General features: G+C 35.8%; 1 long non-coding RNA gene across 9 annotated transcripts in view; it reads right to left on the reverse strand.

Annotated features, from left to right (window-relative positions):
- LOC138918809 (uncharacterized) overlaps positions 1-9,275 on the reverse strand; it is a 93,705-nt gene extending 84,430 nt beyond the window's left edge. For 4 of the 9 annotated variants that reach the window (XR_011428579.1, XR_011428581.1, XR_011428580.1 and 1 more), the window contains exons 1-4: positions 9,086-9,275; positions 8,184-8,543; positions 4,745-4,900; positions 4,391-4,517 (exon numbers count right to left, since the gene is read on the reverse strand). This is a non-coding gene — a long non-coding RNA (uncharacterized lncRNA). Of the gene's footprint in view, positions 1-4,390; positions 4,518-4,744; positions 4,901-5,017; positions 5,157-7,963; positions 8,544-9,085 lie in introns of all 9 variants that reach the window. The other 5 variants (XR_011428583.1, XR_011428584.1, XR_011428585.1 and 2 more) reach the window with 2 other exon arrangements.
- Positions 9,276-14,479: the final 5,204 nt, after the last annotated feature.

Below are 14,479 nucleotides of genomic sequence, written 5' to 3' on the forward strand. Positions count from 1 at the left end.
TTTAACTTCAACTCACAAGCAGATAGATTTCCGGCCCCTATATTTTAAGATCTGTTTTATTAGTTTGAACTCTTTTATGTCTTGCTGTTCTATTTAACATTTATTTTGTCTTTCTTACTAGATTGTAAACTTTATGAAGAGAGGAAATATGTTTTTTGTTATATCCTGTGATTTTTAGCACAATGTGCAGAGCAGTCACATATAAACAAATACATTGACAGATGCTTGCTCAATCAAGGACAATGGATAACAGGAAAGATTCTTAAACTAGTCTTACCAAGACATTGATTTATTATTGTTGTCAAGTAAAAGGGCCATATACGGAAATACAACCACAAAACTAGTGATAGATTTCCTTTGGCATCTTACATTCAAATTCAATTTGTGTCCTATTAAATTAAGGGGAAATAAGTCAGATAATGTCATGTCATGTAAATGCCTGATCTAACCGTTATTTCCGTAGCAACTTGATTTAATGTAAATATCATCGTGCAATAAAACTGGATTAAATCAAATAAAAATGGGATTGGAAAGAAAAAAAGGACTTTATCTAAAACTGCTATTCTGTCAGTCTCTTCTTTCATGCTTTCTCCATAGTAAAAGTACCATTTCAAAGGACATATGGCATAAGAATACCTGTCTCTTGTTAAAGTAAGATAAAATTTACTCAACTAATTATTTTTCTGCCACATTCCATTTAGACTCTAGGGTAAGAGCAAAGAAAGTTCTCTGTTTTTCTAACATACATTTTGTTTTAGAAATTCTATACTAGAAACAGAAGCTAAATTCATATTAATCTTGACATGTTTACATTTTTAAATCTTTAATGAACAATTCGCAAGAGTTATTAAAACTAAGAAATAAGTAATTCTGGTTTTTTTTTATACCCATGACAGTTTGGCAATTGAAAAGAATTTTAATTGGTTTTGGATTGCGATTGCAGTTAAAAGTTTAGGAAATTTTAAGATAAACTATTGACCACTTTCTATTTATGAAAAACAGAAATAATTGTTAGTATACATTCATACTACCAGAGACAAGTCAATGTAAACAACAGAACAAAAAGTTTCAATTTAATAATTGTTTTTATACAAATGGGATGGAAAATTTCTTGTAGATTATTGTTAGTAGACTATTAACCAAATGTCTTCACCTAGCTTAAACAGGTGCCAGAAATTAGGATTCAAATTCTTTTTCTGATACTTACAACTGATTCATTCTGTGGCTTAGGGTTTAAGCATATGTGACTCACCTTTGAACTAGTTGGGTGCCTGATATAAAGCTTGTTGATCTTTTTAGTACATGATCTTTATTTACAGATTATTCATAGTCAGTAACTATGGATGGATGGCCCAAAAAATGTTCATTTAGCACAGATGAATTACGATTTTATATTTGGGATATTATGCTGTTTAATTTAGTTGATCATTCTACAAATTAAGTGAATCCATAAACAGGTCATAACTTATGTGCCACAAATAACGTGATAGAGAGAAAACACTCCAAAAAAGTGATTACAAATAAAATTAAGAAGAATAAAATATGCTAATGTGACAACAGACATTTCTTTGTTTGATAGACATTTTGCAAATCTTATATTTCAGAAAACAGAATAGTTTAAAAGCTAAATCGAATTAGCAAAGCTAACTCAATAGGCTATGCTTTCATGTACATCTATCTCTTGTTCTTTCCCACTTACTCCAACCTCCCACTTTTCTCTACCATAATTAATGGCAAAGAGTATGAGACAATGAACTAAGGATAAAGTGAAAAAAATGAGAGATACAGAATATGTTATTCCCTAAAAAATAGTTGGATTCTTTTGGGAGTGCATTAACTCATTCCATTAAGATTTTATCCTCAGAGTCACCCATAAAATATAAGTTCTCTGTGTCTTATATTCTTCCTCATCAAAATGGTGATATGACTGTTTCCTCACAGAGAAATTGTAAGGATTAGATAATTCATGAGAAGCTATAAAAAATGGTTCTTTTATTTATTAATTAATCTTCTTTTATTTATTAGTGCTTCTTATTAAGTTTTTCATAGTCCTATTGATCTCAAATGGCATGTCTTGCCCAGTAAGCTTTTGCCTTTCAATACAAGAGTCTTACCTAAAATGGTAACTATTTTCAAAGCAGTAACCACATTGAATTCTCGTAACTTAGAGGAGCTTCCTATAGTTGCTGACATTAATTGCAAGAAATAACTATGTACTACTTTGGGAAGTAAACATGTCGGAAAAAAAAGTTCTATATGGGATGAAACTGAAAATTCCAGTAACATTTGTTAAGAAAACCAAGTGGAAAGAGTTATAGACCAACTTAAAAATCAATTTGTTTCAATAAACTACCTTTTGAGGGTAATGATCACTGTTTTGTATTTTAAAAGTATAGAGCTTAGAAATCAGTTGTATGATAATGCCTTTGTATGTTTGTCTTTTCCCATGTATTTTTAAATAAGCAGTAATCTATACTTTATTATATAATTTTTCTTTGGTGTAATAAAAACTTAATAGTAAGTACTCTTAGATATTAGGTACATTATTATTACTATTAATATTATTACCATGGTTGTCATTATATTGAATTAGGGTATTTACATGAGAGTAATGATTTCAGGGATTTTGGAAGAATGATTCAGGTAAACTTCTGGTTGGAAAGAAAAGAGGTGACTGACCTTAAAGTGGTGTAATATCCTATGGTATATAACATACACACACTGGCATTAGGTGGGGCTTTCCTCTCCCATTTTACCATATTCCCTATAGCTTTTTACGTTTTCTAAAATAATTTCTCATTCAAGGATTTCCTTGAAGTTCATATTATTCCCTTTTCATCTGCATGAAGAAAGAGACATGTGGGTTGAGGAAATACGTATTGTGCACCTCCCCTTTGTTCATACCTCTAGGCATGACCCTAGGTTCCCCACACCTCGGTGGAACAATTCCTGTAAGCTCAAGTTTCAATTCAATTATATGACATCTCTGTACTGATGTCCTGTCTATTTTGATACTCTGTAAACTGAAGCTTGCTTCTTCTCTTGGGCATATTTCCACTACCATTGTCAGCATCAATGTCCCCATCATTTCCTAACAAGTTTACTATCATACTTCCCTAAGTAAATCCCCTTCAGTAATTCCTGAAAAAAGCTGTCACTTTTTATTCATGTATATTTTTTTCTGGATTTAATAGTGATGATGATGATGATGATGATGGTGACTGGGACGTCTGCTTCTTATTTGGTGCTTGTCAGTTCTAAGTGTTTTATACATATTAACCCATTTATATTTACAATAAGCCCATGAAGTAGGTGCTATTATTATCTTTATTTTACAGATAGAGAAAGTGAGTCACAGTGTTCCTCAGGGACTTGCCCATGGTGAAGGAATGGCTAAGCTGGAAAAAAATAACATCTGAAATCAGCCACTAAAAGTCTCTGATCCAAAAGGCGACTGTGGCCCAGGTTAGTGTTTCACGCCGTGGACTTACTGCCGCTCTTTAAAGCAAACATGTTGTGGCATCCCTTCTACTATCCTGAAATATTCTTTATGCTTAGTGTAAACTATCTGTGTACTGGTTTAAATAAAGCTGACAATTTCCCTCATCTTAAAGGAAAGGAAAATAAATGGAAAATAATTTACACTAAAAGTTCTACATTTTAAGATTTAAATGCTTGGGCCAAACTGCCAAAACATCTAAATAAGAAAATGTGGTTCTTTGCCTATATATAGAATTAATGAACGAGTCAAGTATATTGTACTGCAGACCTGTATAGACATGCAGGTGTTTTGGTGACACGATTTTCTAGAATGATGACCAACTCTTGTTAAAATTTTGAATGAAATAAAATACAATTCTGGTGGTTTATATAATAATTACATTAATGGAAAATTCAATATATACTATGCAAAAAAGCCCCTTTGGTTTACATTAAATGTTTAATAAAATTCTATACTTGGTTAATTATATACGTATTTTTCACTTCACGGATAGCTGGTTGAATGTTCAAAAGTTCTGGGAGATATAGGATATCTCTTGTTTGGGTGGTAGTGACCCAAGGATTTTGGGAAATCTATTATTCTTGGCCCTGTCCCATAAAATGTCAGCTGCAACCCCCCAAGTTACTTCCAGAAATTTCCAGTACATCATGTCTATGGCATGATACCACACCTGCTGAGAACATCCGAATTAGGTAATTTCTGACAATACAACAGTTTGATACTTTTTATACATTTAAAGACAAATTTCTTGTTTTTCTTTTCTTTCTAAATTTAGCAAAAGTATTAATAAGCACACACATTCTTAGGCCAAAAGTATATCCCTTTTATGTAATCCTGGGTTATTATAAAATGAACTCCTTTTTGTATCTTTAAATGCAGAACACTTACTGAAGGGAGAAGGAATGATCAAGAATTTATTGTACATTTATTTGAAGCCAGGCTTTCAAAAGCTAAAGTTGAACACTATTGATTTGAAATACTTCTTGATCGTTTTACTCCCTGCCTTCATCTTTGCCTATAAAGTAAAAGATAAGAAAAAAGAAATGTAACTAGTTTGCTCTGAGTTTGGAAGCAATATGCTAGTAACAATATTAATAATAATAATTTAACATCACAAAAATTCTTTTTGTGGGAGAAAAATTTTGTCTAGGAAAATAACTTGTGCCATTTTCTGTAAGAAGAGAGGGATTCAGCAAAAGACAATAGAAAAAAGGGAAAGAAAATGTTGTACATAACACTTACCCAGGAATTCAGTGGATGTGTTTGAACAGGAAGACTAGGGTGAGAGTGAAGGGGAGAGAGCCTAGAGGCTGAGCTGGAGCTGAGACCACACCTCACCATGTTGCTCTGCACAACCAAGTACCTTGTATTACCTGTATTGGTAAACACAGAGGGAGCCTAAAAAAGCAAAAACAAAAAGAAAGGAAAACCTTGAGTAGAATGGAAAAGAAGAAAAACAATTTAAAGCAAGAAGAAAAAGGCTGGCCCAGTAGCATAGTATTTAAGTCCGCTCACTCTGCTTTAGTGGCCAGTGATTCACAGATTCGAATCTGCGGCAGGGGCCCACACGCTGCTTGTCAAGCCATGCTGCAGCAGGCTTCCCACATATAAAGTAGAAGAAGATGGGCACAGATGTTAGCTCAGGGCTAATCATCTGCAAAAAAAAAAAAAGAAAAGCAAGAAGAAAAAAGTTCAATGTGACTATGGGAAGGTGACAACCCTGGAAATAGGGAAAAACATGTATATGTATACATATCTTGAAGAAAGATGTGTTTCTCACAGAAATTGAGAAAGGGGATTAACCTGATTATAAATAAATTTCAGAGGGCTAGGTGACTTCAGTGATATTTACCTGTACTTTAGGATGAAATTTATAACTTTATATTCATTTTATAATTTAGTAATGACAGGTCTTGAAGTCAATGAAAAATGAGATCTATGGATGTTTTACTTGATTTTATGCTGTCCTTAGGCGTTATCCAAGACAATTGAGATTTATATTTATTTTATTTTTTCCTTCCGAAAGCCCCAGTGCATGGTTGTATATCCTAGTTATAAGTCCTCCTAGTTTTTCTATGTAAGCTGCTGCCACAGCTTGGCAGCTGACAGACAAGTGGTGTGGTTCTACCATAGTGAAACGAATCCAGGCTGCCGAAGGGTAAGAGTACCGAACTTTAACCACTAGGCCATCAGACTGGCTCAAGATTTATATTTATTTTTAATATGCATTCATATATATATGTCTATTTATGTATTTGTACATATATATTTTTGTAGTAATAGATATGGAAATCATGATTCTATATTTTGGGGCTTAGTTTATATAATAATATCAAAGTCAGTAAGTCATAATAATAATCTGATTAATTTATATGTCTCTAAATTCATAATTCATAATGGGAAGACTAGCAGACAGGGCTTCAACATGTTGATGTGAAGAATGCCACTATGATCACTAATGACAGTATGTAACAGTTTGAACATATGGTTCCTGGTGTTTTTAGATCATAAAAATGGAAAGCATCCTGTTGTGCCCTACTGAACTTAACTGAACAAACACCATGGCTCTTCAATACCAGTCTATGATAAAGAAAAACAATTGATCCTTAGTCTGCAGAAATGGTAAAATTATGGTACTATATTAACACTTCCTTACTGGTATGATTTTAAGATTTTTTTAGTACACATTCACAAAACAACTTTAAGTTGTATTTGCATTGTTCTTTCAAAAATAAAATAGTAATAGACACATTTTTCAACAACAAGCAAAATAAGCCAGAGAAAGACAACACCCTATGATTTCATTCATATGTGGAAGATAAACAAACACATGGATAAAGAGAGCAGATTAGTGGGTACCAGAGGGGAAGTGGTGGGGGAGTAGGCAAAAGGGATAAAGAGGCACATGTATATGGTGACTGAGAAAAACTAGACTATTGGTGGTGAGCACGATGCAGTCTATACAGAAACTGATATATAATAATGTACACCTGAAATTACACAATGTATAAACCAATATGACCTCAACAAAATTTTTAAAAAGGTAATAACTTCATAAGGTAATTTCATTCTAATTATATCATTATATTTAACTAAATATAAATATTTTTAAAATTTCCTTTTCCTTTTGAGAATTAGTAGTTGAAATGAAGTGCTTTAAAATAAGTTTCTTTGTACTTTTCAGACATTTATATAAAATATTAAAAAAAGAAGATATTCTGCTTTACCACATACTTTCTTGTGTCTAACAGAATAATGAGTCCGATTCCATTTCTTAATCCCCATGTACAATTGTATCAATCTCTGGACTCTGATTCTCAGTCTTTTTTCACACCCACACACTCAAAGGATATATCACATCCTGTTCTCTAGTTGTGGGTCACAGTAACACTGACGCTGGATCTGGGGAAGTAGGTGCAAGGAATTGATTCTCCAGCCTGTGGAAAGTGGAGGTATGATTCTTGGTTTTGAAGCTATAGTCTCAGCCCCACCTATGCGTGCTTTCTGATGCTGGAATGAAAGTCACCTATTTTAAATAATTGGATAATTTATTAATTATATTATTGACTCACACTTAAACTGTTCAAAATATTTTGATGTTACGTTTTAAAAGTATTCTGGTGTTTGAGTCCTAGTATATTTATGTAATTAGGGAATGAAGCCATTCCCCTCATACTTTGACATCTCCGTTCACTTTTCTTCAACTTACTAGAAAACGTTTCAGAAACCCAGAAATTTTTCTATCTTTGCTTTCTCTCTCTGCAAATTTGATTTTGCTGAACCATTCGAAAGTGAGTTACAGATATTATGACAATTCACCTTTAAATACCTCAGCATGCATCTCCTCATGATAGACACTCCCCCTACATAACCACAATACCAGTAGTGCACCTAAGAAGATTAAATATTCCATAATATCATCTAAAGTCTAGTCTGTACTCAAATTGCCTCAATAATATCATCTAAAAGCTTCGTCTCTAGTCAAATTGTTCCAATAATATGTTTTATATTTTATAACTTCTTTGAACCAGGATGGAATTGTTTCCAACACTAAATTTGATTTTTTATGTCTCTTAAATCTTTGTTTTATTCTAAAGAGTTCCTCACAGTTTTTTAGATTGACTTTTTTTAAGGCTATTTTTTAGAGAAGTTTCAGGTTTACAACAAAATTGAGGGAGCGATACAGAGATTTCCCATATACCTCTACCTGCACACCTGTGTAGCTTCCCCCCCTTTACCATCATCATTCACGACAATGGCACATGTTTTCACCTGTAGGGTTTTTTTATAGTCTTTGTCAAGTTAAGAAAGTTCACCTCTATTCTTAGGTTACTGAGAGTTTTATCATGAGGTGTTGGATTTGGTCAAAGTCTTTTTCTGCATCTATTGATATGATCATGTGATTCTTCTTTTTTAGCCTTGATGTTATGGATTACATTGATTTTTGAATGTTGAACCAACCTTCCATACTGGAATAAATCCTACTTGGTCGTGGTGTATAATTCCTTTCATATATTGTTGGATTTGATCTGTTAATATTTTGTTGAGGATTTTTGCATCTATGTTCATGAGAGATATTGGTCTTTAGTTTGTTTTTCTTGTAATGTATCTGTCTGGTCTTGGTGTTATGGTAATGCTGGCCTCATAGAATGAGTTAGGAACTATTCTTTCTGCTTCTCACCTCTCAAAGAGATTGTAGAGATTTGGTATAATTTCTTCTTTGAATGTTTGGCAGAATTCACCAACCCATCTGGGCCTTAGACTGATTTTTGAAGAGTTTCAGTCAGGTATCTTGTAGATCAGCGCTCATAAAATTTTAGTGGTCAATGAATTACCTAGGAATCTGTTAATATGTAGATTCTCATTTGGTCAGTCCAGCATGAGGTCTGAAATTGTGCAAACCTACTAAACTTCCACGGGATGCTGTAGGCCTGAGGCCCATGCTTAAGGTTTTAGAAGGTCCGGCATTCTCAATTTCCTTCTTCATTCCTGTTTCCTTGTGGTAGGTATTGTTTTGCCAGGATCTCTGTCTTCAGTATTTCTGTAAATTAGAAAATAAATTTATAAGCTTAACTGGATTTATTTGAAACATTTTTGGCCATAATATTTAATAGCTAGTGCTGTGTAGTTCATATTGCATCACATGCATGGATCAACACGTCATGTTGTCCCACTATTAGCGATGCTAATTGTATTGCTTAGTTAAGGTGATTTCCAGGTCTCGCCAGTGTTAAGGTGGTGTTTTTTCCCCCTTTTGAATTTGAAATTTTGCATTTCCACCAAAACACTATATGTAAACAACATCACCAATAATAATAACCTACTACACTGTAAACTTGCAAATAATTTATCAATAAGAGGTTTAAGAATAAAGCATTCATAGCTTTAGAACTGCATTTAGTAAAGAAAAAAATTGTAAATACCCAAACTTTATCTTTCTATGTAAAACTTAAAGAACTAGTAAAAACAAATATATTGTTGTTTTGGTTATACTCTCTTCTATGAAAAAGACCAAAAGAATGCAGGCACCACCACCAGCGGGGTTAACCAAGCAGCCTAACAGAAGCTCTCATGAAAGTACACCTCTCATTTTTTTCCCTCCTTAGCCTCAAGCAGGAGAAGGGTTGGAGATGCCCTGGGTGTGGTAGGGCCAGGAGCTCGATTGCTGTCCCTCACTTGGGCCTTTCCTTGACTTGGGGCACTGTGATTTTCCAGTTGAAAACAGCCACTGAGCAAGGACGGTTGGAACTGTCAACGATCGTTGCTTTCAGTTGCACAAGAAGGAGCGCGAGCAGCAGACTGCGCGGACCTGCTGCGTCTGCTCAGGCCCCGAGGAGCAGGCCTGCACGTGGGTGGGAAGGCGCAGCTTGGGACTGTCCCTGTGGGTCTGGCCATGGGACAGCAGACCCGCAGGCGGAGCTGGGCGCCATGCCATCCGTGATTCTTTCTTCTGGGCTGCAAACGCCAGCGTTGTGCTGCTGGAGTTGGCACAGGAACGAGTCTTCCTTGCGCTACAGGATCTGGGAACTGGGCCCAGGTCGCTTTGCCTGCTGTTCAACAAAAGGCTCATCCTTACAAAGGCCCACCGGGAGTTTCTGCCCGTCAGCACCAGACTTGTCAGATGACCTGTGCTCCCGGAACTTGGACACGTTCTGGATGATGAGCGACTCCACCAAGAACCCCAAAGATCTGGTGGCCCCGTCTGGCATCACACCGCAGGGTCACTGCAATGTGGAGGCTTCTTGGCCCTTTGCTTCAGGGATGGAGAGAGAGGCTATGGAAAGAAGGGGACCAAACTCGGTGGTGGTAACCATCAAAATCTCATCAAACAAATCAGAGCCATTAGTCACATCATCTGTCGTGTCAACTCACTGTTGTCCCCTTACTCTGTGACTACTTTTCCAGAGACAACATGCTCTCCATTTTGCCATTGGAGGTGTTGGAAGTTAAGGTTTTCTTTTCTGGAAAATCTTGAAATCCAGGCACTGTCTTGTCTCAGAGGGTTATCCTGTGTCATCTTTATGTCCTACAATTAGGATTATAACTTCTTGTTTTGAATATCCATGTCCACAAAATGCTTTTGAATTCCTTTCCCTTTATCAGCTAAGTCCCTCTCCACAGTGTCATTGGCCTGTTTGAGCTGTTTATTCTTGGTCTTCCAAGTTTTGAAAACCAAGTGTCCATACAGGACTCTCCTCTTAAGTCTAATCTTCTCACTAATAGCTGGCTTATATTTGAGCTCTATTTCAGTTTCTCTCTCTCAAACTACATTTCAATTTCCTTCTCTAAGTCAGCTCTTCCATTTCTTCCAGTTGGTTTTTGGTTTCCCCACCATGATCTCTCCCTTCTGCCAAAGAGTATGAGTTCAGGGAATTTACAGCATTATTTTTGCAAGACATTTACCTTCCAGACTGCCTTGTGACCGGGCTGCAGTCACATTGTAGGAGCCAGTTTATAGGCTCCTCTTGAAGAAGAAGGGCCTAACTGGGATGGGTGGTAATGGGAGTCAGCTGATTCTTGCACAACATGGATGGAGGTCTTTTTCTTGTGAGGACAGTGGGCTATTACCAAATTTCTATTCTGTAGCTCCATTAATCCACCTTTGGAACTCTTAATGGATTTGGTGAGAAAAAAAAAAAAAGAGTATCCCTTTCTTCCTATATAACAGTCATGGATTCAGGAGCTGCCTTTCCTCCTGGAGGAGCTAAAGTCACACGACCTGTTTTTTGTAGGTACCTACTCCTTATAGGTAAATCTTTTTTTCTTTTTTTAACCTGTTTATTCTGTCTTATATTCAGCTTAGTGGATTCTTTCTTTATGAGGCATTCTAAATGTTGGTTTCTTCCTGGTAAGATGTTTATCACTTCCAGGGCAAACTCACCTGGGCAGTTGGCAGCATCTGAGAGCCTCTTCATGCAGTTATTCACTGGCTACTGGGACAGGCCTTGTAATGGAGCAGGGGTGAGTGCTAAATGGCCCTTACTGATGGCCCATAGCTGCTGAATGCTCTGCTCTCGTTTTTGGAGAAGATTCATGGGCTGGAGTGGATGGAGCTAGAAAAACAGAGGGAAATCAATCTGAGGAAATCAGATGCTGCATTCTCTGTTCTGGTGTCCCTAAGGGACCTCGTCTCTCCTTGCCACTGCTGCACCGTTGTCCAGGAGGAAGGGACATGGTTGCGTTGAGAATGAGATACAACACCAAGCCCAGGAGAGGGCTCAGAGTAGGAGCAGAGGTTCTACTACTACTGTTAGACCCAGAGCAGCCGCTGCTGCTTGACGACTCTCTGGCTCACACTGAGATGGCTTCTCAGCTGATTGCCCAGGCCTTGCGGCCAGATATGTATGTAATGCCTACACCTAATGGTTTTAGCATCTACTGATGACCTCTATTGAATTATTTATTAAATTTGGAGTTGCAAAATGATAGTTTTCTAATTAGTAGCTGGCATTTTTCAAGAAAAAAGGAATTTCCTATTTCGTATTTTCCCCTTTTGTTTGATAGGTATTGCTGTGAGCTTTTAAAAAAATTTTTCAATATTTTAGACTGATTTAGAGTCTTTTTTTTTGGTATGCTTATTGTCACATATTTGGCCAATGGGAGCCCCTTCAAGTTGGCTTCTGGGTCCTTTTGACGTAACTTCATTAATTTTGTTGTTTGTTTTTTTGGTATTTCCTTTCTGGAGCTACTACATCTAACATGCATGTATTTTCCCTGCTGCAGATTTATTATCATCCATATTCCCAATGATCCCTGATTACTTTTAGTGGGAAATGGTATCTAGAAAACAAGACATGGTCATTAGGTGAGCTCATTGCTACCAGAGTGTCATTACTTCTAGGTTGTTTTGGTGGATCATTTATTCAGTTTGGTAAGATCTTATTTGCTTCATATCAGTCATGTTTTCTTTGGCTAGATTGCAACTCTAGATAAAATTTTTGAAGAAGGGCACATAAGTAGCAAACTATGCAGGCTGTGGTAATGTTATGAACCAAAAAGAATACAACAGAAAGACTTTGAAAATGTCTTTACGTTGCTTTGGTGCATGGATAGATGTGGTGAGACATAGAACTCAGGCACCACATCTTTTTCTCAAATTCAGCAGATGTTGGTTGTCCTAGTAATTTCTGTTTCTGATTTTGATGAGTCTGAGGTTAGCCCTTTCTTGTGGTTGGTTGGTTGTAGGTGATTTAAAAAAAAATTCTTACCCAGATAATAGGATTCCTTGAAATTAAATTATTTCATGAGGAATTTTTGAAATTAAATGACTACATTTTCATAAGAGTATAATTATATCTAGAAACTTGGAGAAACTTTTATAATTTCATGTTAACAAATAAGCTATGGATCTACATTTAATGTTGGGGCAGGGAGGAATATGCTACCTGGGCAGCCTTAGTCTGGAAGTTTTTCTCTAATTTCTGTCTCAATTTGTTAAATAATAATACCTGTGATCACCTTTGAGAGCTCCCTCTGTGTTTCCTCCCACTGCTTTAAGGGACCAACCACATTTTTGTTAAAATGAGTAGGACTGACTCTCCGAAGCATGTTGGCATGTTTATTTTGTACTTCATCAAATAGTTTCGTTTCACTATTACTACTGTTCCATAGCTGCGAAGTTGACTTCCTTTCAGATCTCATCTTCCCTGTGGTTTAAAGAGTTGTGATTCAGGGACAGGGGAGAGGGGAAGGGGAAACAACTTAGCAAGTATTTTCTTTAATTATTTCTCCCAGTGTCTCCTTTCCTGTAGTGGTGAAAGGACCCAAAGTGGTGGAGAGTTTTCAACTTGCTTCCTGCCAAGCTGAGGGATATTTTACAAGTCTCTTTTAGATTTCTTTCCACGTTTACCAGCAAGACTACAGTGTGCTCATTTGCAGCAAGACATGTGCATGCTACTGGTTAATTCTCTCAGTTTTTTCAAAATTGTATTTTCCTCTGGCCAATATTGTTTGGATTTTGTGTTATTAGTGTGAACCTTTTCCTACTTTGAGTATAGGACATTTTATTTTGTGGAGATTTATTTCAGAGGGTGTCCTGAGGGAGGGCAGGGTTTTAAATGTGTACTTGGGATGCCACTGTCTTCAAGGCCAGAGAAACTTAGACAGTGGTGATTTTGCAACTCCAGAAACAAGAATTCACTTCAAGAGTAAGCCCAGGTGCCTTCTGATTTGCCTATTCAATACTTCAAAATTCAAAATCCAAGAGCAGTTGGGATGCAAAAGAAAATCGTGCCTAGCTCCATCCTTTTTTTCTTTCTACCTCCTATTTAAAAATCACAGTACAAGATACTGCCTTAGAGAATCTATTTAGATATAGAGAAATCTAGTCAGATACTAAGGATCCAAGATTACTTTCCAAAATGAATCACTATTATGAACAGCAAATGTAAGCAAACATAATTTATTTCAGATAAGTCACATGTCAGATCTAAGCAAATGCAGTAGATTTTTCACATTGTGAAACAATGTTCTCAATCCAGAAGTTGGAGACTGAGGCATTTCTCCTGTTGAAAAATGTCAGGCCAGGTGAATAATACATTATGGTCAAATTCCAGTCTAGAACTTTATAGAACTGGAATCATACAGTTTGTACTCTTTTGTGTCTGGCTTCTTTCATTCAGCATAATGATTTTAAATTTATCCTTCTTGTTGTGTAAGTAGATTGTTCTTTTTTATTGCTGAGTAGAATTCCAATATGTGAATTGCCACAATTTATGCAATCTTCTGTTGATGGACATCTGGGATATTCCAGCTTTCTGCCATTATGAATAAAGCAGCTATGGAATCTTTTTTTATGTCATTTCCCTTGAATAAATTCTTAAAAATGACACTTTGAGGTCAGTAGGTAGATATATGTTTATTTTTGTAAGAACTGCCTATTTCTAAAATGGCTGTACCATTTTACATTCCTGCAAAGAATATATGAGAACTCCAACGGGTCCACCTGTTTCTAATATCTGATATTAGATATCTAATATCTAATATCTGGTCATGTTGTTTTGTTTGTTTTTAGCTGTTCTGTGGGAGTGTAGAGATATTGTAGTTTTAATTATAATTCCAAAAACTTATAGTTGAATATCAAATACACTTCCCGAAACTTATAGTTGAATATCAAATCAGAAAACAGTGCTAGTGTATTTTGTAATTATTATATGTTAGCTATTTATGTAGTAAAATTTCCTTTACACTTGCTAAAGTATAGCTTCCAAAAATCAGGTAAAACATCATGACCTATAAATTATATAAAATGAACATGTGTCAAATATTCTGTTGATTAATGAGAGAACCAGTAAGATGTTAGCCCTTACAATCAATTCAAAGGAAAATTTTAAAAACAGGATCATATAGGCAAGCAATTCACAAATAGATGCAAAACTGGATCTTACCAAGGGGTGAGGAAGGGGGAATCAAGTGTTTGTTTATCAGAAAAAAATTATATCTATGACTATAGACAAATTATTTGCATTGCTTTCAGTT

The sequence above is a fragment of the Equus caballus genome, chromosome 18, assembly GCF_041296265.1.
Source record: "Equus caballus isolate H_3958 breed thoroughbred chromosome 18, TB-T2T, whole genome shotgun sequence".
In the NCBI taxonomy this organism is placed as follows: domain Eukaryota; kingdom Metazoa; phylum Chordata; class Mammalia; order Perissodactyla; family Equidae; genus Equus; species Equus caballus.